The sequence below is a fragment of the Microtus oregoni genome, unplaced genomic scaffold (genome assembly GCF_018167655.1).
Source record: "Microtus oregoni isolate MIOR12 unplaced genomic scaffold, Mior012 000027F_ref0000203, whole genome shotgun sequence".
Classification (NCBI taxonomy): Eukaryota; Metazoa; Chordata; class Mammalia; order Rodentia; family Cricetidae; genus Microtus; species Microtus oregoni.
Window position 1 is genome coordinate 11378931 of NW_024543086.1, and position 24723 is coordinate 11403653.

The 24723-nt window shown below is 41.4% G+C and overlaps 1 protein-coding gene across 10 annotated transcripts in view; it reads left to right on the forward strand.

Annotated features, from left to right (window-relative positions):
- Positions 1 to 24723, forward strand: part of Tenm2 (teneurin transmembrane protein 2) — a 1249250-nt gene that overhangs the window by 291892 nt on the left and 932635 nt on the right. The gene's annotated exons all lie outside the window — the stretch shown is intronic.

Genomic DNA, 24723 nt, shown 5'->3' on the forward strand with positions numbered 1-24723 from the left:
AAACCTCTAAGACCTCATTTTGACGGCTTCATATATTGGCATTGCCGGTCATATCCACTCTGAATAAATGGTGTATATGTATTATAAGACATTTCAGAACTCCCTGAGTAAAATAATAGTAAATTATACACCCCTACATACACACACACACGATTAGATGCTATGTCTGAGTTCTATGTTTTTATTTTCATGTTTCAAATTATAAGTGGGGGCAGAAACATTTTAATCCAGTTCTACCAACTGTTGTTTCTCCCTTAAGAAACCTCACTTTTATTATTATTATTATTGTAATGCCTTGGTTTATTTCAGAAGACTTCTTTCTCTCAGACACAAGCAGTTGGCATTCCCTTCATGTCTGGCATCCAGGCAGAATTCCGCGGTCACTTGTCTAGGCATGTGTGTGGACTGAAGGAGAGCAGTGGGGAGGTCAGAGTGTAAGTCTCGCTTGCCCTGCACCATGCTTTTCGAATCCCAGCCAAGCATGCTCTGGTCATGTTAATGGCTCGGCAAAAACGAAAAGTGAACGCACAGGCTGCAGTGGCTGCGCTAGGAAGGGTCATACGGCTGGCACCCGGGGGCTTGGCACTGTCCAACAGGGTTATTGCATCATTTGTTTTATAATACTGATTCATATTTCTTTTTCTATGTCCTCGGCAGCAAATAATGGGATGAATTTAACTCATAAAGAGATAACATGGGATCCATTCCTGGCTCCTTAGCTTCCTTCCATTCTTACATTTTACTTTTTTTTTAAATTTTATGTACATATATTTAATTAAGTCATATAGTGCCCAAGATTGATAAATGTACAGGCCAGATGTTGTTCTAAGAATAAGTTCAGATACTCCCATTTTATCTTAGCTCCTGTGATATTTAACTAAATAAATTTTTGAGAAATCAATAAACAGGTAAAATTGCTTTTCTTGTCATCATAGACCTTTGTAGGAAAGAATTTTTATTCGATCTTTAGTCTGATTTTCTCTGCCTCATCTTCATGGGAATGACAAATCCTGATCCTCCAGGAGAAAGTAGGGCTGTCTGGAGACTGCTCTGGATTAAATGCTTTTGATCTGTGAGCGGCTCCAGCATTTGGTGTCTTTCACTAAACTCGCAGCTGACCCCGCATAGCAGACAGTGGGAAGTGAAAGGCGAATAGGAAGGAGTCCTGGCTTAGTTAATGAGCAGAGAGCTCGCTTTACCAACATGGAGAAATTAGGATGCCAGCCACCACGTCCAAGGGCGTCTCCAACATGAAGTCACATCTTTGAAAGTGCACCACACACACAGGCAGGTGGTGTGGCTGAAAGCTTTGGTTTCCTGTTGTGGTTTTGGTGACAATTTTGTGCCACTCATGGCAAACAGTTTTATGGGCTGTGTTTCTAGGGGGAAATAAACAGGCTCTTGCTCCTCAGCCCCTTGGAAGGCATGCCCCGGCTTCTGGATCATGCACTAAACAGAAGCTTCCAGATTATTGTTGAACTGAGGATTTCCTCATCACCCTTTCCTTTATTAATATTTGCATCACACAAAACCAAGTGCTGGGATTTGATTTTCCAATGTGCTTTTTCATTCTTCCTGCTTCATCACGGGCCCCCTCCGCCAATGATAATAATGGAAGTAGCTTGGCCGTATTGGGCTCATGGCTTTGCAATTAACGATTCACACATGCCGTGTGTTGTTATTGAGTCCATATTTGTTTGCGTAATGTGTTTGCATGAATTAAAAACTGTGCAGTCCAAAAGTAGAAATGAAAAGGCTTTGGGAAGTATTTGCATATGTAAGTGCAATTCCTTCTGAAGGCGTCTATGAATTTATGCATGAAAATGTAGTCAGAGGCTGAGTGGATCTACTTTGATGGGTTTTAAAATTGAACTCTGCAGGAAGTAAATAAGCGCATATTTAAAAAGGGGAGTAACTGGAGATACAATCTGGCTAGTGGCACGTGCTGCTTGAGACTGAACCGCTACAGAGAGGGTTAAAATAAATTTTAGACTCAGTAATAACAATAATTTTTTTAAATGTCATGCGTTTTTACAGTTTATTTCCGTATTCATGAAATCAAAGTGCAGGATCATCTCGGTACTTATTAGCCTAGAGGTACCTTAGCGAGGCTCAGAGTGGGATCAGCTCCTGCGGTCTCTTTATTTAAAACCCAAGACACTGATCATAAAACAAACACGCTTCTCACATGCAAGCAAGTTTGGCAAACACACTGGGCTGGCTCTCCAGATGCTCCCTCAGAAAAGAACTGCCATCCAATCAAAGTGAGGTGGGGTTCAGGGTCCTTCCTTATCCAGCTCAGCAAGCTGGCCTGCTGAAGGATCAAACAAGACAACAAGCCATATCTGATCAGGAGAAATGGGCCAGGCGTCCCCAGCAGAACTGTCAACCTGCTTGTGTTTGGTTTCCAACAAAGATGCTTTCTCTGTCTTCTAATGCGATCACTCCTCTACATTAGAGACATGTAAATTTCCTGCCTGCCTTCCACCATGGTGTATTCTTCTAGCACGAAGGGAGAGAATTCCTGACCTTAGGTCTTGTGGCCACTGGAGTAATTAGTAATTAATAAATGGCTAATCCTTCGCTAAATAGCATTCAAGTAGTTCTGGAGTTCACACGCATGACAAAGTAAGCAGCAGCCTGACACCTGGTTGCCCCAACCCCAGTGCCTCTCAGGAAACAGGTTCTACTTTGAATAATGGAGGTCGGCCAAGTTCCCAGGCAGTTTGCATGAGCTTGTTCTTTTGGGCTGTGAAGCTAGGATGCAGAGCAAGGCGATATGGAGCTGTAGCTGTTCTGCATGGCTTGGGAGCCTAACCTCAGACCTGAATTCATTCTGCTCCTGCATATCTATGTGACTGCACCTTTTGTCTGTGTTCTGTGCGCCACAAGGCTGAGTACATTGTTTTAGCGAACACTCAACAGCAAGGAGAGGAAAAGAATTCTCCCAGTCCTTGAATACATTGTAGCAAATGCCAATCCAAGCATTTGGACCAGAGCTCGCAACAATGTTAGAAGGTAGCTACTGTTGTTAGTCCCCACTCCTTTTTTTATAGATTAGAAAAGTGAGTCAAGGAAGGATTAACTGAATTATCCAAGGTCAAGTATAAAGGAAACATAGAGGGGTTTCATGCCCAGTGAGTCACATTCAAGAACTATGAGTTAACAAACAAACAAAAAACCAAGTCATCAACCCTTTCAAATCTGGTAGGAAGGAAGATGAACCTTCAATTTCCAAGCCTTTCTGGATGAGGCCTTTGAAACTTTTCTTAATCATAGAGGAAGTCATCACTGCCTCCAGCCCCAGCTCTCACCATTTGTAGCCCTGCTGTGCAATTCTTTTCCAGAAGCACCACTCTTTTGGACTTCCTGGCATTGATCCCTCCTACGACACCTTACACTAAATGAGCTCTAGGAAACTTTCTAGGAAGGAAGCAGCTTTGAGCCCCCAGCAAATGTTCCCTACCTTGCAGTCCTCACCTGTTTCCCACCTCTCAACCCAAAGTGATAACCAAGAACATTGTTGCTTTCCGATACAAATGATATTGGTTACCTAAGCAGAAATGGCTGCTTCCTTGTCAAACTCTGCCTAGTGGACCACAAGATTTACCCTGGCTTCTATTCCTCAAAAAGCCTTCCCTCCTAGTTAGTAGTTCAAGCCTCTTGAGAGGTGGCCAAGATTGAGTTCTTCTGTGTATCTCAAGCTCTTTGGGTCAAGGTTAAATAAGGAATTAGGAAAAATTGGATTCTTGAAAGCTTACTTTTATTAGCTCAGTCGGTTCTAAAAAAGGCAATATATGTCACTAACACTTTAATGTTCTTTACAAATGTGTAAACACACACATGCATGTTTTTAAGCTGAGTTTATCTGAGCATTTCATAAATGATATTCTCACTTCTGACATCTTTAAAATAATTTGGGCAATAAATTTTGCTCTGCACAATTTGGCATAACACAAATGTAGCCCATGTTAATGAACCAGAAATTCACGATCCACTTGCAAGCTGGAGACACTTATCTGTATTGATTCAGCTGACATTACATAGTGAAGGTACTTTGGAAACCTTGGTTATATGGAAAATGTCTAGAGATTTCTGTCCATAAATCTCTCCAAATATCTTTTGTGGCTATTCTAAAATAGTTGTTGTGAAATGGAAACCCCCAGCACTTTAATTTAACCATACAGAACACCTTTAGGTTTTCATGAGCTTGAAGAATTTGGTTACTATTTGCAAGACTAAAATGTACCTTGAAATGCTTGCTTTAAACACATTCTACCATCTCTAGATAATACCTCTTTGCATAAGGCAGCAGAGAATGGCATAACATTTCCGTTTCTTTAGTTGTCTTGCTGTTTTACAAGGTCTGAAGGACTCTATGAGGAAGCCTCTATGACCTTTCAGAATTACATGATTTCCAGTATCCTGGTTGACTAACTGAGATTCTTATTCCTCCATGTAAGAGGCTTGTGGTAGAAGAATAAAGAATGCACAACCTCTGCTTTACAGTTTAGGATAGCCCAGTGTTATGTGGAACCCTCCCCCCCCCCCCCCCACTGACCTCCATCAACCTGAAAAGAAGCTGTCACTCTTTTTCATTCTGGAAAGTTCCTAGTAATTATTAATATTGGGATCACTTCCTTCAGGTGTGTGCTTGTTATGCTCTAGATGCTGTCTTTTACTTAGTAAGTGGTGGATAAATTGTACTGGAGGCATTATAAAGACTGTCATCTTAATCCTCCTATGACTAGTATAAATAGCAAACATCCATTTTAGACAGCTGAAATCTTTCTGTTCCTTGCATCTGATCTCCAAGACATCTCCAAGCCTAGAACTTCTCTCTCAACTTAGTGACAGAGTGGATCTGCCTCCCTCTGTACTGTATGTAGCCTTTATTTCCAAAGATGAACATAACTCATACATTACATCTCAATTTTCATAAATGAATGAATGAAATCATCTAGCGACTCAATTGATTCTAATACACTGAGGGGAAGATACTAGTCAAACAAGTTTACATATTACATATAAAAAGGTTGGAAGAACTATTGTATGGTTATGTCCTCGGATACAGTTTTATAGAGGTGTGAGTTTTATGACATGTAAATAGATATGTATTTCAAGAATGGGTTTAATTAAGAAAAAACTTAATCTGTGTAATTCATGATAAAAATTAGCACACTCTCACTACTTATAATTTGATCACCATGTCTCTTATTAGAGTCAAACCTTTCTGTATTTTCAGGATTAGTATTCAGTTCTCTTCTAGGAATCGGTATCATTTTCCAGTAACTTTAGTCTTTGAAGCATTGCTCCAGCAGGTAAACATCAAATAGTTGACTATTGACAATTTCGCATTCAACTTTAGTCGTTAATTTTTTTCACTGGTTTTCCATTTCTTGTTCACTGTAAGTGGGGCACTCACTTTTTGCATCTCAATGCTCTGGTCTCCTTTCATCCCAGGACTTTCCTTAAGACACTGTTACTGATAGCACCTCAATGGATGGTGTTTCTATTTTTCAAGATAGTTACAAATGATGCTGTCCCAACTCTCCTAAGTTTATTAGCTTATGAGGAAATATAATGTCTTGGCTGACATCTCTAGAAGACCTGGCAATATATCTCACACCGCGCTTACTTTCCCTTGTTTCTCATTCTCTTTGTTTAGCTTCTCTCCTCAGAGATGTCTTCTTGAAGATGTCTGTAGATGACCACCCTGTCAGAGTTCTCTTACTTGGAAACACTATGGAAAAGTGGGCCTTTCCTCTTTAAAATATTGTTTTCCAACCTTCAGCAGAACATTGCCAAGAAGCCTTCAGTCAGACATGGCATTGAATGCGTTCTGATGAATTTTCTGTTTTTCTGTGATGTTGGTGGGCGGTTTCTGAAACTCAGTCCTCTGTGCTTTCAGATACAGAGAATAGTTTCTACTAAAGCTGATAGAAAGGGTTTGCTTATAGAAAAGACAGGTTCGGTTATCAGAAGTTAGAAAGAACAACTCACTGACCTGATAACAGGTATCCCAATGCAATCAATGCTCAGCACTGACATTTATCTCCCTATGGTATCTGTCCAAATACTACTTGCACTTTGCAAATGTCCCTGTGACTATTTCTTTATTTCTATTTAATTCACAAACTTATTTGTTTTCTCACACAATCTACTTGCATTGCTTGATTTCCCCAGCCTTTAGGAATGGTATTACAACCCTTTTACTGTAGGTAGCCTTCCAAGATATTTTTCTTCATAACCTTTCAATGTTACTGTTCAACAAATGATGCCGATTAATTTTTCTTTATTCATCTTAAAGTTTTGTCTTTCAATGTGAACCTACCAGTGTTTCAACAACATACAACCAGTCCATAATTTAAATGTCCCTTTTCCTAAGTCCTTCCCCTGATATATTTCATATGCAATACATTGCTGAAAACTATAAATGCTACCTTTTGGGTTACTTCTTCAAATTAGCCAAGATAATAATTATAATAATAATGATGATGAAATAATAATAATAATACTAAAACTGTAATTTGTGAAAAACAATAAGTAATGAGTAAAAATACCATCTAACAAAGCTTGGCAATTTGAAGAGGCACAATATAATAGATATATAGTTAGATACAGTATAATACACCCTGAGCAAAGGAAAAGTTTGGATAGTTGACGAGATACCATCCTGAAACACATGGCCTCCCCTAAACTGTGATATCTTTGCCTATCCTTGGGCATCAAAGAAGAAATTGATCATCTGGAATGCAAGAGAATAATTAGTAAAACGAGCAAACAAACAACAAAAGCACATGCAGAGACTGCAAGTAACAAAGTTTGGTTGTCCTGAGGATTTATAGAAATCTGTGTTAGTTGAACGTGTGGGAGTGAAAGAGCTGGGGCGGTAGAGGGAAATAGACTTTAGAGGCATTTTAGGACGTTTGCGTTGGCTTCTGTTTGTAGGGAATGTCACAGGGAGATGGAACTGCCAGCGGGTGCATGTGTTGGGAGATAATGTGTTTAAGCATGCAAACCTAGTGGCCCGAACTGGGATCTCAGGGATGGCTTGGCTCGTGCATGGTGATAGATCTGTCGTCCTGGGACTCAGTACAGCAATGACTGTTCTCTCCTCCCGTCAGGACAGAATTGCATTTGTGCCGCTGTTTCCTTAAGAGCCTGGATAGGTCAACACTTGGAAAGAACCCCAGAAGCAGGAGTGCATGGGTTGCTTGTGGAAATTTTTCTGGAATGGCAGACATGTACCTTAGAAGAATGCTTTAAGTGTTTAGAATACGTTCCTGAAGCATGTTAGCTGCCTGCCTCTGTCAAGAGCAACATAGACAGAATAGATCAGGTGGGTCTATGGCAAGGAAATCTGTGAGAAAGATGGTAATACGTGTATTTCATTGTAGAAAGCACACTGATGTATATTCTCTGCCATCTGCTAAATAAGCCCAAACTGCTCTGTGTGTGTACATGTGCGTGTGAAGCACAATTAATAAAAACTCAGGGAGAAAAATTGGGGTTCAACTTGACGATCCAAAAAGCAAAGCCGACAGCCACTAGCTCTTACCTCAACCTCAGTCTGGAATGGAGAGAATCTCAGGATGAGACTGTGTCTGAGAGCTGTTTCCTCCCATCCTATAATCCTCTCTAGGGCTGGGATTAAAGGTGTGTACCACTCAGTTTCTATGGCAACTAATGAGGCTACTGGGATTAAAGGTGTGTGTAACCACCATCTGGTCAATAAGGCTGACCGGTGGGGCTGTTTTACTCACTTATCTTCAAGCGAGCTTTATTTACTAAAATACAAATGAAATGCCACTACGTGTGTGTGTGTGTGTGTGTGTGTGTGTGTGTGTGTGTGTGTGTGTAAATGTGAGCACAAGTGAATACACAGTTTTGTCTCTGTCTGCTGATAACTTTTATGGGAAAGCTAAAGGTGCTTAGAAGACTAAAGAAGACTTTCTGGGGTAAAAGGAAAGCTATGGATGTTGCTGCAGCTCCCAATTCTTCCAATTTTCTCTGTGCACGTGCTAATCCCCAGGGCTTAAAAGAGACGATGAACTTGCTTGTGGGTTAAGATGGTTTGTGAGACCGTGACCCCTTGAACTCAAGGTGTTCTTACACCACGCAAGTGATGATGTCTAACAGGCAGTTATCTGTACCACTTTTTGATGTCCTGGAGAGAAGCCTGAGCCGTATCCAGAGTATAGCGATGCAGGAGTTGATAGTTAATAATCTCCTGAGACTTGGTGTGATCATCCTGGCAAAATGTGCCAAAAAATAAGGAGATCCCAGGAGGACTCAGGCAGTCAGAGGACAGGAGAAGAAAGGTACCTTGATGGCACACTGAAATAGCCTCTCTACACTCTCCACACTGTGCCCGACTGTGCTTGATCTCTCATTCCAAATGTGAGCTTTATTTCCTACCTCAATAATTAGAGTCAGCCTGTTTTTTTTTCTCCTGAGCCAGAGGTCACAAGTATTATAGACACAGGTCGTGTTTGTCTTCAAAGTATGTTTTATTTAGCCTACAGATTGAGGTAGAACGTTGAAAGACTGAAAGACTGAAGACATGGCTCCCAAATAGGGTACTGACCTAAACGGTCAAAGGTCTCCAGTTGAGCATCTACTCTCCAGTGTTTCATAGATATAGTGGTAGAATCGGGGAGGAGAGAGAGAGAGAGAGAGCGAGAGAGAGAGAGAGCGAAAGAGAGAGAGAGAGAGAGAGAGAGAGAGAGACTAGAATACTAGAACAGAGAGAGATAGACAAGGAGAGAGAAGAGACACAGGGGAAGGGTGTGAGACAAATGTTCATTTCATAGTCTATTCTCTTCCTAGTAGAATACCAGACTCTCTGTCTATTCCAAACCTATTCACTCCAAGAAGCATCAACTGTGGGTTATCTCTTTGATGATACTTTGTGCCTTCCATATTCTCGGGCTGCCTTTATGTTATCTCAGAGAGGCTTAGCTGACGTAGATTTAGTTTACTGAGACTATTCATGAATGGGAGCTAAGTAAAGTACCCTGCACTGTCCTGCTTTTATGTACGGATATAACTGCATTAAAATTTGCTTTTTTAATGCCTTGTCTCCCTTTCAAATGAGAATTATTTAAAGCACAGAAAAGAACATCATTGTCTGCTTGTCTGTCCAGATGTCTGTTCAGCCTGGCAGGACCACAACCTACAGGATGAGAGGCCAGCCTGAATATTTCCTACTGTAGGACATGATGCTTGCATATTGAACTACAGTCTCGGGTCCTTGTATCTGGGTACTGGTGACAGAATAAATGCTATCGTTCTTCTGGCTGGTGTCACCTCTTGTAAGCATCTTTGGGGAACCTCAGAGTATATATGCTCCGCCATGGGGCACCTCTCTCACTGGAAACTTGAGGAAAATGTGGACAGCGATTAGTGAGTAGTGGTCAGGGCCTGTCTCATTATGCCCTGCAGCCTGGGTTCATGGCTAATGCTGCCCCAACAACGGATGACTCAAGACACTGAGAGTATTAGAGGAAACATTACATTTTCAGTGTCATGTTTCAGGCTTATAATTTAATTTTCAGCTCTGGCAATCCCAGAAGCATCCCCGGAGACATGCTAGGAGGGGGCTGTTGTGTGTCCCCCAGAATGAATCTGTGTTCTCATTCGCTCCGTGCGTGCGCACCTTCATTGGCATGCATGCCTCACAGGCTCCTACTCTGCCGCTGTAGCCTGACTCTGACTCCAGCACGAGCTGCCTTCCTCCCCAGTCAGCCTCAAGTCAGGTCTCCTTCGGTTGGAAATCTCTGCTGGGAACCATCCGAGCAAATATCGAATGTGCTCAAAGATATTAAAAATAACTGCAGCACAGACTTATCTAATAATGTTCAACAGCCTTTTATAATATTTGGAATATTTTTTTGCCCAAGTTACTGTGAGCATTGTGCTTAATGCATTTTCCCCAAGACAGAAACATCTTTTCAAGAACGAGAAAGAATCAACAGAGAGAGTCAGGTGGGCTGTATTGTGTTTTCAGCTCAACCTCATCCACTTCTGGCTCTTTTCCTTTGGCCAGAGACAGAGAAGCTTCTCTTTGTTCCCTGATTTATGAATAGTTGGCAATGGGCGCTTGCAGCCCCAGTGGGATGCATTTTATTTTAAAAATAGTTTGAAGCACTTTCTTTTAAATTCGCCTATGTCCAGAGCCACCTTGACGGAGTAATGCTGGCTTCTCGGTGTGTCGTTGTGCCGTTAAGATCTGCCCCACGGGCTGGGAATTACAGCGCTAATTTTATTTGTAGCACTCTGAACCAAAGTGTTGAATGCATCTGGAGAGTAATTCCAAGGGGTTAAATTTGTTTCTTTGGATCTAGATGTTGCAGATGGAACACTTATAGGAGTCATGGGGTCGGGGGGCAAGTATTACTGTAATGTCCTACAAAGAAAATTCCAGGCAACTGCAGCAGAAATATCCATAGGCCAAACTAATCTCTCCCCAAGTGACTGTGGATTCAGGGTGCTCACCATCAGCTTTAAAAGGACTCCTGTTCACCTGGCAGCCTTGGGTTCAAATTCTCCTTAGATACACAGTGGCATTCAAGTTAATGCTTGTCCCCTGACATTGTCTGCACTGCAAAAGCTCTTCACACAGCTGACCCAGTTAACACTTTCCGTTTCGGAAAGCCAGGGATGGAGCGGCAGGGAGGCCAACACACAAGACCCAGCTGTCAGAGCTGAGTACTGAGGAGGCTGTGAGCCTAGCCACACTCCAGGCCGTCTCTGTCTCTGGACTGGTTGTGGGGTGTCTGCTGCTTTGGAGAGTTTAAAAATCCAGTGTTTGAAGCCCACCTGAAGGCCACTTACATCACAGCTTCCTACACATGAAGGGGTAGGATATGAGATGATGACCTAAGGGAAGAGACTTTAACAAAATTATATTAATTTGTTTAATTTCTTTAGGGTGCAGCATGGTGCGCATGTGTGCCTGTGTGTGTATTGTTCTGGTATGGTTCCTCGAGTACTGCTCAGTTTTTAAACATTTATTAACACAGAGTTACTCTTCAGACTGTGTCTGACCCTTGTCTAACTCCCCAGCACTGGAATCAAAAGCATGTGGTACCACTACTGGTGTTATCTGGGGGAATCAAACTCAGGTCCTTGTGCATACAAGACAAGCACTTTATAGACTAAGCTATCCCTCCAGCTTCTAAGGGCTACATTTTGTATAAATGTATAAACATAAATATAAATCAGATTTAAGTGCATCATCCTATGCCTGAAAGGACACACTTCCTAATCTAACCTCTTCTTTGGTGACAGATGGCACTTTCAGGGCTATAGGCCCCATTCTTAATATAGTGACTTCAAGTCTCATTTTTCATTTAGAAGCCTATCCATATAGATTTGTTAGATCAACTCTAATTTTTATTGGGTTTCAACCCAACCAGAAGCCTACACTGTAGTACAACTGTGACCTGCCACGTGCCGGCCCCGGAAGCAATACAAGCTATTCTCTTGCCATGTTCCTCTGCTCTTGAGGCAGAAGGAACAGGTGGCCTGATTCTTATATCTGCTCTGCTTCTCCTCATCTTGCTTGCTGTTAAACATTATAAGTGGAGATTTAATTTGAGCACCTGGCTGGGGATGTAGTTCATAATCAATTAATTATGTTAATTGATCCAACATCCTCAAAGTCAAAGCAGCAATGATGAATGTGGTACCTCCATGGGAAGAGGTACAGGCTAGCTGCATTCCTATTGAGAAGTGAGGATGTCAGAACAGGGTGTCACAGGTAGTATGTCTACCTCCTTTCTGGAATGAGGGTGTACTAAGAGAAAGTGCCGTTGCAACAGAGACAGAACGTTTCCTCGTCACAGGGGCTCAGCAGGTCAGACAGACAGATAGACAGATGAAGCAGGATAGGCTTGCGTGTACATGATGTGCTGGAGACTGCTCTCATCTGGAGCACACCTGTCCAGATAGTACCTCTTAGGAAAATCACATCGTCTTCATTGTGGAATTCTTGTTTAATTTGACTAGGTCGTCCAACTTTGGAAGAAAGGAGGAAAGCAGGAATTTATTCATGAAATCACTAGCTTTTAAGCCAAGTAAGCTTCTAGTGACATCCTGACTTTGCCTCTTGCCCTGGTCTTTCCTGCTAATGAAGGGCAGAATGTCCCTGTGGGCCGGTCAGTGAAGTTGATGCAACCCTAGGAGTTCAGGGAGTCACCAGCTGGGCACTTTCTTGATCTGAGTTAAGAAACTAAAAGATGAACTTGGGATAGGCATGATAAATAGCCTCCCCTCATTCCTCCATGCAGGGCTCAAGGCTCCATGGAAAATCCTAGTTCCATTCCCACGAGGTCCTCCAGGCTGTGAGCAGCTCTGTGAGTCATCATTGGATTGGATTTCCCTCCTTCTCGGCTTCTGCTCCTGCCCCTCACTCTGCTCTTTCAAATCTTTCCCAAAGGAACAACTTGTTCCCAAGCCTTTGCATTGGTCTCTGCTGAAGGCGTCAATCAGGTTAAGACCAGACCAGTAGGAGCTAATTCATTTTCAGAGTCATTGTGTGGGCCAAGAGAAGACTCAATCGGGCGGTGACAACATTCCTGAGACTGCCCGTGTGGTGCCTGTGATTCAGGACACGGCAGCTTGACTGAAAAAGCACGGAGCTTGACTTGCACCAACAATATAATCCTTGACTAAATATGACTAAACTTTATAAGGTTTCCCGCTCGTTTCAAATTGTTTGATAGAAGGAACCTTGGTGCTTTTCTGTTTACATATGTGGCTTGGTTGGCTTTTTAGGAGAATTTTAATAAGCTTTTCATTTTAGAATGGTTTCAGAGTCTCATAAATGCCGTAAAAACATAAAATTGCCTTCCTAGCATTGTAGCTTCTGCTGGTGCCTTCAGTTCGTAAGGGATTTCTCATAGCATGTCAGGAAAGTCGAACATTGTTTTCCCTCTTTGAAGCCACCGTGTCAGATCTCACAAAGTGCACAGTAGGAAGCCATACACAGGCTTCATAAGTTTCCTGCAGGCCGCACAATGTCCCTGCTCCCTTAGCAGCAGTCAGCACAGTGCTGGTAGATATTTAATCAGCGTGCATGGAACAAGGGATTCCCCTCATGTACCAGAGTCTGGAAGGAAGGCGCCCATTCCCAAGGCCTCCATCTGCATCCCCCGACCTAATGCCCTTTCCTCCCATGCTTGTCATTTTTTTCTCTTCTAGTGTAGTTTGGGAATGATCACTGGAAGGCAAGATTTTCCATTTTGAGATAGCTTTCCAAGACCTAACAGACTCTCATCCGTAATACAGTGAGCTGCACCTCTGAGCCTAGATAACTTGAACATTTCCTAGAACGGCCCTGCTTGATACCTGAAAGAAAGACACCAAGAATTTCGTTTCTTTTTTCTTTTTGGTTTTTTGAGACAGGATTTCTCTGTAGCTTTGGAGCCTGTCCTGGAACTAGCTCTTGTAGATCAGACTGGCCTTGAACTCACAGAGATCTGCATGCCTCTGCCTCCTGAGTGCTGTGATTAAAGTCGTATGCCACCACCGACTGGCATCAAATTTCATTCTTTTCATGTATCTTGAGCATTTATTGGGAGGTTAACAAAAGCATAACTAATGGTGTATACCATAATCTCAGCTTCAGATATCAGAACACCTTTACAAGGTCTTTCTATTAACCCATTTGGTCCTCTAACTACTTCAAAACCTAACAGTAATTGTATTAATACTCATGGGAACTACTTACCTCTTCCACATCAGAATAATCAATAAGTGGTATCCTGGATAGTCCCACAATGACTGCCTTCCTTCTGGAGAGGCTGAGAACATGGTAGCTGCTTAGCGTGTGAGGCGAGAGGCCTCAGCAGATCCATTCTGGGGCTCATGACATCAATGATTTCTGAAAAGACACTACTATTCAGTTCCATTGTCAGTCTCAAGGAACTTGGCTCCCATGCCAGTGAAGAATGAGAGCAACCATAGCAATGACGGAATAAATACAAATGCAGCAGGCGAAACGCAAGTTTCCCCTGGGATCTACTAAAATTATGCTCCTAACAGAATGTATTGACCACTCTGGGGGAACATCTAGCCCCTTCAGTTACTTCTTCCAGGAATTACCCTTACAGATCCATTCGCAGGCATGTGTCTCTTAGTAGATTCCAAATTCAATCAACAATCAAGATTAAGCATCGCATCAAACAACTTATAAAAAATGTTTTAATAATAATATTTGTCATCATTCACTTTAAGAGGTATAAGTACTTCTCTTGCAGGCTACATGCATCAATCTACTATCAGAGATAGGGGAGGGAGAGGAAAAATGTTATCTTTAAGGTTCCCACCATTCACATCACTTAGCAGGTCCTTCTGGAGTTTCCTCTCTTCACTGTGATGGGTCTACCAGATGCCACAGCACTCCACACTTCCCTGATCTCATTTGACCCAGAGAGCAGTGAAAGGCATGTTAATTGGTTGAATTTTCGGGGTGGTTCCTATAGGCGTCCCTGTGTGTTCTCTGAAGTTGGTGCAGGACAATTGGCTTTTTTGCTCAAGGACAACCAAGGTTGAGTTGCTCCATGGAGGCCAAGTAATTTGTATGTAAGGTGTGGAAAGAGAATTACACCTGGGCGATCTGACTGGAGTCACAGCTGCAAATTGTTTGTTGACTGACTATGTAACACCCATATTTCCCTCAACACTTGCCGGAGGGAAGGAATCCAATCCATATGTTGAGACGGTGTGGGCAGGCAGGCTGCTGGAGAGCAAAGTTATCATTACAGCCATTAGGACGATGCAGAGGGTTATTTTGGCGCTCTGATCTGTGCAGCCAGATGGAAATCGGAGTTCAAGCTTAGTGTTGTCAGACAGCAGAGGCTTCGGGCAAAGGGGAAGGCATGGGTGAGTGATTTTTGACTGTTTATCTCTAATGTGTGTGGCCGGTGTCACTCCCAGCTCTGATGGCTGTGATTTATTCTATTATACTGTCAGCATTAAACACCTTAGCAGGAGAAAAATAAAAGGGCGGGATCCAAATGTGGTGTCATTGATGTGACAGATGCTCTTTCTCTGGGTACCAGAGCTGATGAGGGCCTGGAAATTCAGAGATGCCATGTCCTTGGCACATTAGATCCAGGCAGGCCCTTAGGGACCAGTGAACGCTCACCACAAATTTGAAAGATGAAGAAAAGGCATCTCTGGGAGCTCCGTGTGACGGCTAGGGGAACATATGCTCTGGGGTTTAGAGGTAAAGCCCTGCTTCCTGCCTGTTTCTAGTTTGATAGTCATTCAGCTCCGTCACCTGCTGGTTGAGTTCATTGTGGTTTCTCAGTTCACACGGTTGACCTTGACATCAAATAGAGAATCTGCTTATATCCTAACAATGGTAAAGAGACGTTTGAGGCACCAGGTGAAACTCCTTTCCTCTGGTTGGCCATGTCCACATAAGTGCTATTATGTCATGGGGCTGTGGGTATTGGCTTGCCTTGCTGTCGCTCTCTCTCTCTTTTATTTTTGGCCAGTTCTTTCTCCTTCCCTGAACAAAAGGAGACCCTTCTCGCCTCCCTGCTCTCGCTAAGTAATAGGGTAGGCCACCTTTTGCCTGTAGCTGCTGCCATCTTTTCATTATGCCCTCACCCACCTTCCTCTAAGCCTCTCCGGCCACCTTTGCTGTTCTCCTGGTGTTTCCTGTGTGAACAGAGAGCAGGGGCCAGAGAGGTGAGAGCTCAGCATACAGAGCCGCCTGCCAGGTTTCTCCAACCCAGCTGCTCATGCTCAGGCCTTGACCCGCACAGACTCGAGTTTCCTGCATTCCTTCTCATCAGTAGAAGAGCATGCAGTCTGAACCAGAAATACTCAACTCTAAGCAGATCCATTTACAGTAAGCCACGGCACATTAAGAGAGGCTCTCTGAACTAGACGATTCCTCTTCTATTTATGTCTTCATACCTAAAGAAAGTGTTCTCTTTTTTAAAGATACTGAGTTTTGTTTTAGGCATATGAGTGCCTTGCCTGTCTGCATGAGTGTGCATCATACATATGTCAGATGCCTGCAGAAGCCAGAAGAGTATTATCAGATAACCCTGGAGCTAAAGTTAGCTCTGATTGTGAACTGCCCAAGATGTGTATTGGGAACCAAACCTGGATCCTTTGCGAGAGGAACAAATACTCTTACACACCGAGCCTACTCTCCAGCCCCAGAAAGCATCATCTTGACAGTGAGGATCATTAATGACAAACATCCATAAAAAGAGTGACTATTACTTCAAATGCCTACCTTGGATGAAATGCCTAAATAATATGAATCACCTTATAAATGTATTTGAAAGGTGCTATCCACTCAAACATAGTCGTGTATAGTCATTGAACTGAGGGGAACTTCAGGCTAGGAGACTGAAATCAGCCATCCAGAAGGTATAACCCATTTAAGATGCCCAAAGTGTGGTTTCCTTCTCTCCACACTGCCTGCCAGGCTGTTGTGAAAACACTATGTAGCATGGTGCATATTCTTTCATCTCTGAATTCTGGTTAGTGCATGGCAGAAAAGTCACATAGCTTCCAGCCCAAAGATCCCCCAAATCCCTCCTGGTAAATGTAGTACCAGGCTGTGTCTGGAGATACATAGCTTTTATGAGATGAGGCCTAGAGCCTGGAGAGATGACACAATAGTTCCAAATATACTGCTTTTGTTCAGGACCTGAATTTGTTCCCAGCATCCATACTGCTCACAACTGCCTTTAACTGTAGTTCCAGGGGATCCATTGCCCTCTGCTGGATTCTATGGGCACCTACATGCATATGCTACACAAAAACCCAAGCAGGCTCACAGATAACATACATATAAATAAAGTAAATAAATAAATTTTAAGAAAAAAGAGAAAGAAATTACATAGTTATGATTAAAGGACTGGCTGCAAGGTTTCCACACCTCAAGTTTCCAACCTGGGCAAATAAAGACAGTATTCCCCCTAAAACCCATCTAAGGGCAATCATTGAAGGTGAAAGGGATGAGCTCTAGCAAGGCATTCCTACTTACTCCGTGCTTAAACTCATAAAAGATGTAAGTATTCAGCAATATTATCATTAGAACTGCCTAAAATTCCAAATTACCTAGATTTATAGGGACTTACATACTTGTCTACACGGAGGGAGAGTGCTTTGAACAAAAACAACTGCAACAAACTTTCTGAAGATGTTCGTTGTCTCCCCTAACATGCATGTGCCGTGTCACTATGTGTAGGTAGTCCTGCTTTGGAGGGGCAATCCCAAGGAGAAATAAAGGAACAAATACCCTCTTCTGCTTCTTCCAATCACTGTGGTTCAACACCAGCATCAGAGCAATCTCTTTCAAAGTGCCAACCAGGCTGGATCCCTGAGAATAAATGTCTGTAAATGGCTTTAAAACTCAACCTGCTACTCATGTTAGCCTCACCCACCTTAGGGCTCAGAAAAGGATTCTGAGCCTCAACTCTGAGCTGGTAACAGTAAGCCCCGGGCAATCAGAGTCAACAAATGGTTCACTTGAGACTGGCTTTGTCAGTGGTACAGCTCCAGACCTGGTACTGCAGCCAGACGTGAGGTAGGCTCGGTCACAGCTCCCAGAAACCAACAAGCTACTGCTTGTGAGGCACAAAGAGCCTGGCAAAGCCCAGACTGCAGAGCGACTCCACCTCTTGGGAGGCAAAAGCATGGCATTATGGGAGCGGAAGTTGAGGCTTCAGAGACAAGCTAGCAGAGCTGAGAGTCAGAGTCGCATTCGGTGAAGGTTGCCCGAGACCCTTTTAGTCTCGCTCTAGTGTGAACTAGATGCCTAAAATAGACAGAGAAAATAGCATCCTGATATTTAAATATATGATTACCCTTTCTTTATAAGTACTTAGCTGGAAGTGTCTTAGGATGAATACTAAAGCGAGTATCTGTGAATGTAGACCATATTGGAAACAGATTTACTGTCCCAAAGTGTAATGCTTAGTCAGCCATCTGATGAGATTTGAGCACTGAGCAGTTTGAGAAGGATGCATAGAGCTGTTTTATTACAAGATGCTGTTATGAGTTATAGCAGCTTTCCTTATGCTATACGGCTGTCGCCAAACAAGTTACATGAATATAAGCAGTTTTATTTGCAATTTTTTTTGCTTACATTTTCTTAGTGTATTCAGATGATGGCTTCTCACAGCCCAGCTCCTGTTCCTATGGTAGTCCGGGTATATTGCTTTATTCTGAGCCAAAAGGAGACTTAGCGTATTTGTAAAACCACCCCCAACACACACTCCCCTCAACATACACACACCCTTAAGAAGATGCGGTGTTTCTGTTTACTGTTGCTATTACCTGGCATTTTTTTTTCTTTAAAGGGAAGGAAAAGAATTGTAGAATAATATTTTCAAGTTTGAGGGATATAATGTGCTTATATAAAAAAAAGCATGAATTATCGTCTTATTTGAAACTATTAAAGTAACCCTAGAGTTGGAGGTTTGTATTTTAGGGGGAAAGGGAGAGTTTTGAATTCACTTGATCAGAGTTGAACCTGAAACAGCTAACATAAGAAAAAATTAATTTCATATAAGAGATGTACCCGGCTTAATGCTTACATAGAAATTACAGCCTGGAAAATTAGTGTTGTTGTTTCCTCTTGAATGTGTGAAAGTGAATCAGAGAAATTGATGACGTTAATAAAAATGATAATAACAGTAAATTAGTTTATACCAAATGTAAATAATTGTTAAACTGGGACCTGAATGAACCCCAGACAACTAGGGACTTAGTTTATTCTTATTTTATTAAGCATCCGTTAAATGAAATTAATTGTGCTATTCATAATTACAACAAATATTTAACATACAATGCTCACTACTCAGAGTCCTTCTTCATCTCAATGTTTATTTTGGGATAATTGTGCGCTCATTAATGCTCATGAAGATTCAGAGTTTGTGGGACATAGGACTTCCGAACAACACTGTATAATCTACCACCCCTGAGGAAGACGTGGCACCAGATGCTGGGTGGCCTTCAGATGATGAGGTGTTTCAGCTTTAAGGAGTCATGTGAATAACTTATGCTGTTTTATAATTATAAAATCAATTCAAAAGCATTCTAAATAATTGAGACTAAACCTGAAAAGAATAGAATTAAGATAACCTATTTTATCTGTCAACAACAATTACAATTTACATATTGGTATATTTACGTTCTAGCCTTTTAGCTGCTGTGTATATGTGAAACGTTGTTTTAAAGTTGGAGTTATCTGAATTATTTATTTGCTACCCCGCACTTTGTGCTTCTGGTCATCCGTGCTCTTTAATTTTCTTAAAATAGCTTTCTGAAACAGGATTTCTTTAATAATCATGGAGAGCTTTCATTTAGATATATTATGCATTTTATTGAATCTTTTTTTTTTCAATGACACTTTGACTCCTCTACATTTTGCGATCAAGGAACATCATCGCATATTGATCTTTATTCCTGTCACTCACTTCATCACAACGGATTGGTTTTATTTGAAAATGACACTAAGATGGAAGTAAAAGTAGGAGAACAAATAGAATGGGCGCGAGATGCGTCTATGCCTCATGGTTGCATTGAGAATCTGGTGTGCACCCAAAACAATACTAAATTCTATTCACATATTCTCTCCTAAATCCATCACTAGTATGTGTGATGATCTCCTCATACAGTATTCTAAATGGTGCCAATTTGCCCCAGTGATGATTTATTAAATCAAGTAAAAATTGAGCAAATGTAGGGATCACAGTATATTATTTATAGCCCCATTAGGAAATGAAATATACTGGGTCATGTAAGTGTATCTAAAATCTTTTTATAGTAATTAAATCTCATAATTAACTCAATCCTACGAAATGCAGAATTGTTGCATGCATGAAGTTTACCATGTACATTGTTGTGAACGTCCAGAAGTTCATACTTAAATATATAGGCCATACAAATCACATGATATAACTGTATACATTACTAACATTAAAATAATAACTATGTTCATAAATTGCATTATATATGCCATCTTATTAGAAAAAAATTATACATATTCTCTAGCAAGCTAACTATATTATTGTGATATGTTTTCATCAAGTGACTATTAGAAAATCAACAACAGGCCAGGCATCGTGGTTTCTTTTTTTTTTTTTTTTTTTTTATTTTTTTATTTTTTTATTTTTATTTTTTTTTTTAAATTTATTTATTTATTAAGGATTTCTGCCTCGTCCCCACAACCGCTTCCCATTTCCCTCCCCCTCCCCCGATCAATTCCCCCTCCCTCATCTGCTCGAAGAGCAATCAGGGTTCCCTGACCTGTGGGAAGCCCAAGGACTGCCCACCTCTATCCAGGTCTCGTAAGGTGAGCATCCAAACTGCCTAGGCTCCCACAAAGCCAGTACGTGCAGTAGGATCAGAAACCCACTGCAATTGATCTTGAATTCTCAGTATTCCTCATTGTCCGCTATGTTCAGCTAGTCCGGATTTATCCCATGTTTTTTCAGACCTAGGCCAGCTGGCCTTGGTGAGATCCCAATAGAACATCCCCATTGTCTTAGTGTGTGGGTGCACCCCTCGTGGTCCTGAGTTCCTTGCTCGTGCTCCGTCTCCTTCTGCTCCTGATTTGGACCTTGAGATTTCTGTCCGGTGCTCCCGTGTGGGTCTCTGTCTCTGTCTCCTGATGAAGGTTAATATTCCTGAGGATGCCTATGTGTTTGTCTTTGGATTCACCTTCTTATTTAGCTTCTCTAGGAACATGAATTATAAGCTCAATGTCCTTTATTTATGGCTAGAAACCAAATATGAGTGAGTACATCCCATGTTCCTCTTTTTGGGTCTGGCTTACCTCACTCAGGATAGTGTTTTCTATTTCCATCCATTTGTATGCAAAATTCAAGAAGTCCTTGTTTTTTACTGCTGAGTAATACTCTAATATGTATATATTTCATACTTTCTTCATCCATTCTTCCGTTGAAGGGCATCTAGGTTGTTTCCAGGTTCTGGCTATTACAAACAATGCTGCCATGAACATAGTTGAGCATATACTTTTGTTGTATGATAGGGCCTCTCTTGGGTATATTCCCAAGAGTGGTATTGCTGGATCCAGGGGTAGGTTGATCCCGAATTTCCTGAGAAACCGAAACACTGCTTTCCAGAGTGGTTGCACAAGTTTGCATTCCCACCAGCAATGGGTGAGTGTACCCCTTTCTCCACAACCTCTCCAGCAAAGGCTATCATTGGTGTTTTTTATTTTCGCCATTCTGACAGGTGTAAGGTGGTATCTTAAAGTTGTCTTGATTTGCATTTCCCTGATCGCTAAGGAAGTTGAGCATGACCTTAAGTGTCTTTTGGCCATTTGAAGTTCTTCTGTTGAGAATTCTCTGTTCAGATCAGTGCCCCACTTTATAATTGGGTTGATTAGCCTTTTACGGTCTAGTTTCTTGAGTTCTTTATATATTTTGGAGATCAAACCTTTGTCAGTAGCAGGGTTGGTGAAGATCTTCTCCCAGTCAGTGGGTTGTCTTTTTGTCTTAGTGACAGTGTCCTTTGCTTTACAGAAGCTTCTCAGCCTCAGGGAGTCCCATTTATTCAATGATGCCCTTAGTGTCTGTGCTGCTGGGGTTATACATAGGAAGTGGTCTCCTCTGCCCATGTGCTGTAGAGTACTTCCCACTTTCTCTTCTATCAGGTTCAGTGTGTTCGGACTGATATTGAGGTCTTTAATCCATTTGGATTTGAGTTTTGTGCATGGTGATAGATATGGATCTATTTTCATTCTTCTACAGATTGACATCCAGTTTTGCCAGCACCATTTGTTGAAGATGCTCTCTTTTTTCCATTGTATACTTTTAGCTCCTTTATCGAAGATCAGGTGTTCATAGGTTTGTGGGTTAATGTCAGGGTCTTCTATTCGATTCCATTGGTCGACTTCTCTGTTTTTATGCCAATACCAAGCTGTTTTCAATACTGTAGCTCTGTAATAGAGTTTGAAGTCAGGGATGGTAATGCCTCCAGACAATCCTTTATTGTATAAGATTGTTTTGGCTATCCTGGGTTTTTTGTTTTTCCATATAAAGTTGATTATTGTCTTCTCCAGATCTGTGAAGAATTTTGATGGGATTTTGATGGGGATTGCATTGAATCTATAGATTGCTTTTGGTAGAATTGCCATTTTTACTATGTTGATCCTCCCAATCCAAGAGCAAGGGAGGTCTTTCCATTTTCTGGTGTCTTCTTCAATTTCTTTCTTCAAAGACTTATAGTTCTTGTCAAGTAGATCTTTCACTTCCTTGGTCAGGGTTACCCCAAGGTATTTTATGCTATTTGTGGCTATCGTGAAAGGTGATGCTTCTCTGATTTCCCTCTCTGCTTCCTTATCCTTAGTGTATAGGAAGGCAACTGATTTTTTGGAGTTGATCTTGTATCCTGCCACATTACTAAAGCTGTTTATCAGCTGTAGGAGTTCTTTGGTAGAATTTTTGGGGTCGCTTATGTACACTATCATATCATCTGCAAATAACGAAAGCTTAACTTCTTCCTTTCCAATACGAATCCCCTTGATCTCCTTATGTTGTCTTATTGCTATTGCTAGAATTTCAAGCACCATATTGAAGAGGTATGGAGAGAGTGGACATCCTTGTCGTGTTCCTGATTTAAGTGGGATGGCTTTGAGTTTTTCTCCGTTTAATTTAATGTTAGCTGTTGGCTTGCTGTAAATAGCTTTTATTATATTTAGGTAGGACCCTTGTATCCCTATTCTCTCCAAGACCTTTATCATAAAGGGGTGTTGAATTTTGTCGAATGCTTTTTCAGCATCTAGTGAAATGATCATATGGTTTTTTTCTTTCAGTTTATTTATATGGTGGATTACATTGATAGATTTGCGTATGTTGAACCAGCCCTGCATCTCTGGGATGAAGCCTACTTGATCATAATGGATAATTTTTCTTATGTGTTCTTGGATTCGGTTTGCCAGTATTTTATTGAAAATTTTTGCGTCGATGTTCATGAGTGAGATCGGTCTGTAATTCTCTTTCTTGGTTGGGTCTTTTTGTGGTTTTGGTATCAGGGTAACTGTAGCTTCATAAAAGGGATTTGGCAATGACTCTTCTGATTCTATATTGTGAAATACATTAAGGAGTATAGGTATTAGTTCTTCTTGGAAGTTCTGGTAGAATTCTGCATTGAAACCATCTGGTCCTGGGCTTTTTTTCGAAGGGAGATTTTTGATAACCATTTCTAATTCTTCGCGAGAAACCGGTCTATTTAGATCATTCACCTGGTCTTGGTTTAGCTTTGGTATGTGGTACTTATTTAAAAAAATGTCCATTTCTTTTGTATTTTCCAGTTTTGTGGCATACAGGCTTTTGTAGTAAGATCTAATGATTCTCTGAATTTCCTCTGTGTCTGTGGTTATGTCCCCCTTTTCATTTCTGATCTTATTTATTTGCGTGTTCTCTCTCTGTCGTTTAATTAGTTTGGATAGGGGTTTGTCGATCTTGTTGATTTTCTCCAAGAACCAGCTTTTTGTTTCATTGATTCTTTGGACTGTTTTCTGTGTTTCTATTTTGTTGATTTCAGCCCTCAGTTTTATTATTTCCAGTCTTCTACTTCTCCTGGGCGCGTCTGCTTCTTTTTTTTCTAGAGCTTTCAGGTGTGTTGTTAAGTCCCCAATGTATGCATTCTCCGTTTTCTTTAAGTGGGCACTTAGTGCTATGAACTTTCCTCTTAGCACTGCTTTGTGTCCCATAGGTTTGAGTATGTTGTCCCTTTATTTTCATTAAATTCAAGGAAGACTTTAATTTCTTTCTTGATTTCTTCCTTGACCCAGGTGTGGTTCAGTAGTTGACTGTTCAGTTTCCATGAGTTTGTCGGTTTTTTGGGGGCAGCGTGGCTGTTGCCTTCTAATTTTAATCCGTGATGATCTGATAAGACACAGGTGGACACTGAGATTTTTTTGTATCTGTGGAGGTTTCCTTTGTTTCCGAGTATGTGGTCAATTTTTGAGAAGGTTCCATGAGCTGCAGAGAAGAAGGTATATTCTTTCCTATTTGGGTGGAATGTTCTATAGATGTCTGTTAAGTCCATTTGCTTCATTACCTCCAATAATTCTCTTAATTCTCTATTAGGTTTCTGTCTGATTGACCTGTCCCTTGGAGAGAGAGGTGTGTTGAAGTCTCCTACTACTAGTGTGTGTGGTTTGATGTCTGCCTTGAGTTCTAGTAATATTTCTTTTACATAAGTAGGTGCTTTTATATTGGGGGCGTATATATTCAGGATTGAGACCTCCTCCTGATGAATTGTTCCTGTTATGAGTATAAAGTGACCGTCTCGGTCTCTTCTGATTGATTTTAGTTTGAAGTCAGTTTTGTTAGAAATTAGTATGGCCACACCTGCTTTTTTCTTAGGACCATTTGCTTGAAACACCTTTTCCCAACCCTTTACTCTGAGTAGGTGCCTGTCTTTGTGGTTGAGATGTGTTTCTTGCAAACAGCAGAATGTTGGATCCTGTTTTCGTATCCAATCTTTTAGCCTGTGCCTTTTTATAGGTGAATTGAGCCCATTAATATTAAGTGATATTAATGACCAGTGGTTGTTTACTCCGGTTATTCTTATTGCTTTTGGTAGTAGAGATTGTCTCCCTTCTTTGAGATGTGCTCGTGAAGGGTCATTAGATGCCTGGGTTATTGTAGGCAGTGTTGGCAGTGTTGGATTCCTTGGGTTGCGATTTTCCTTCTATTACTT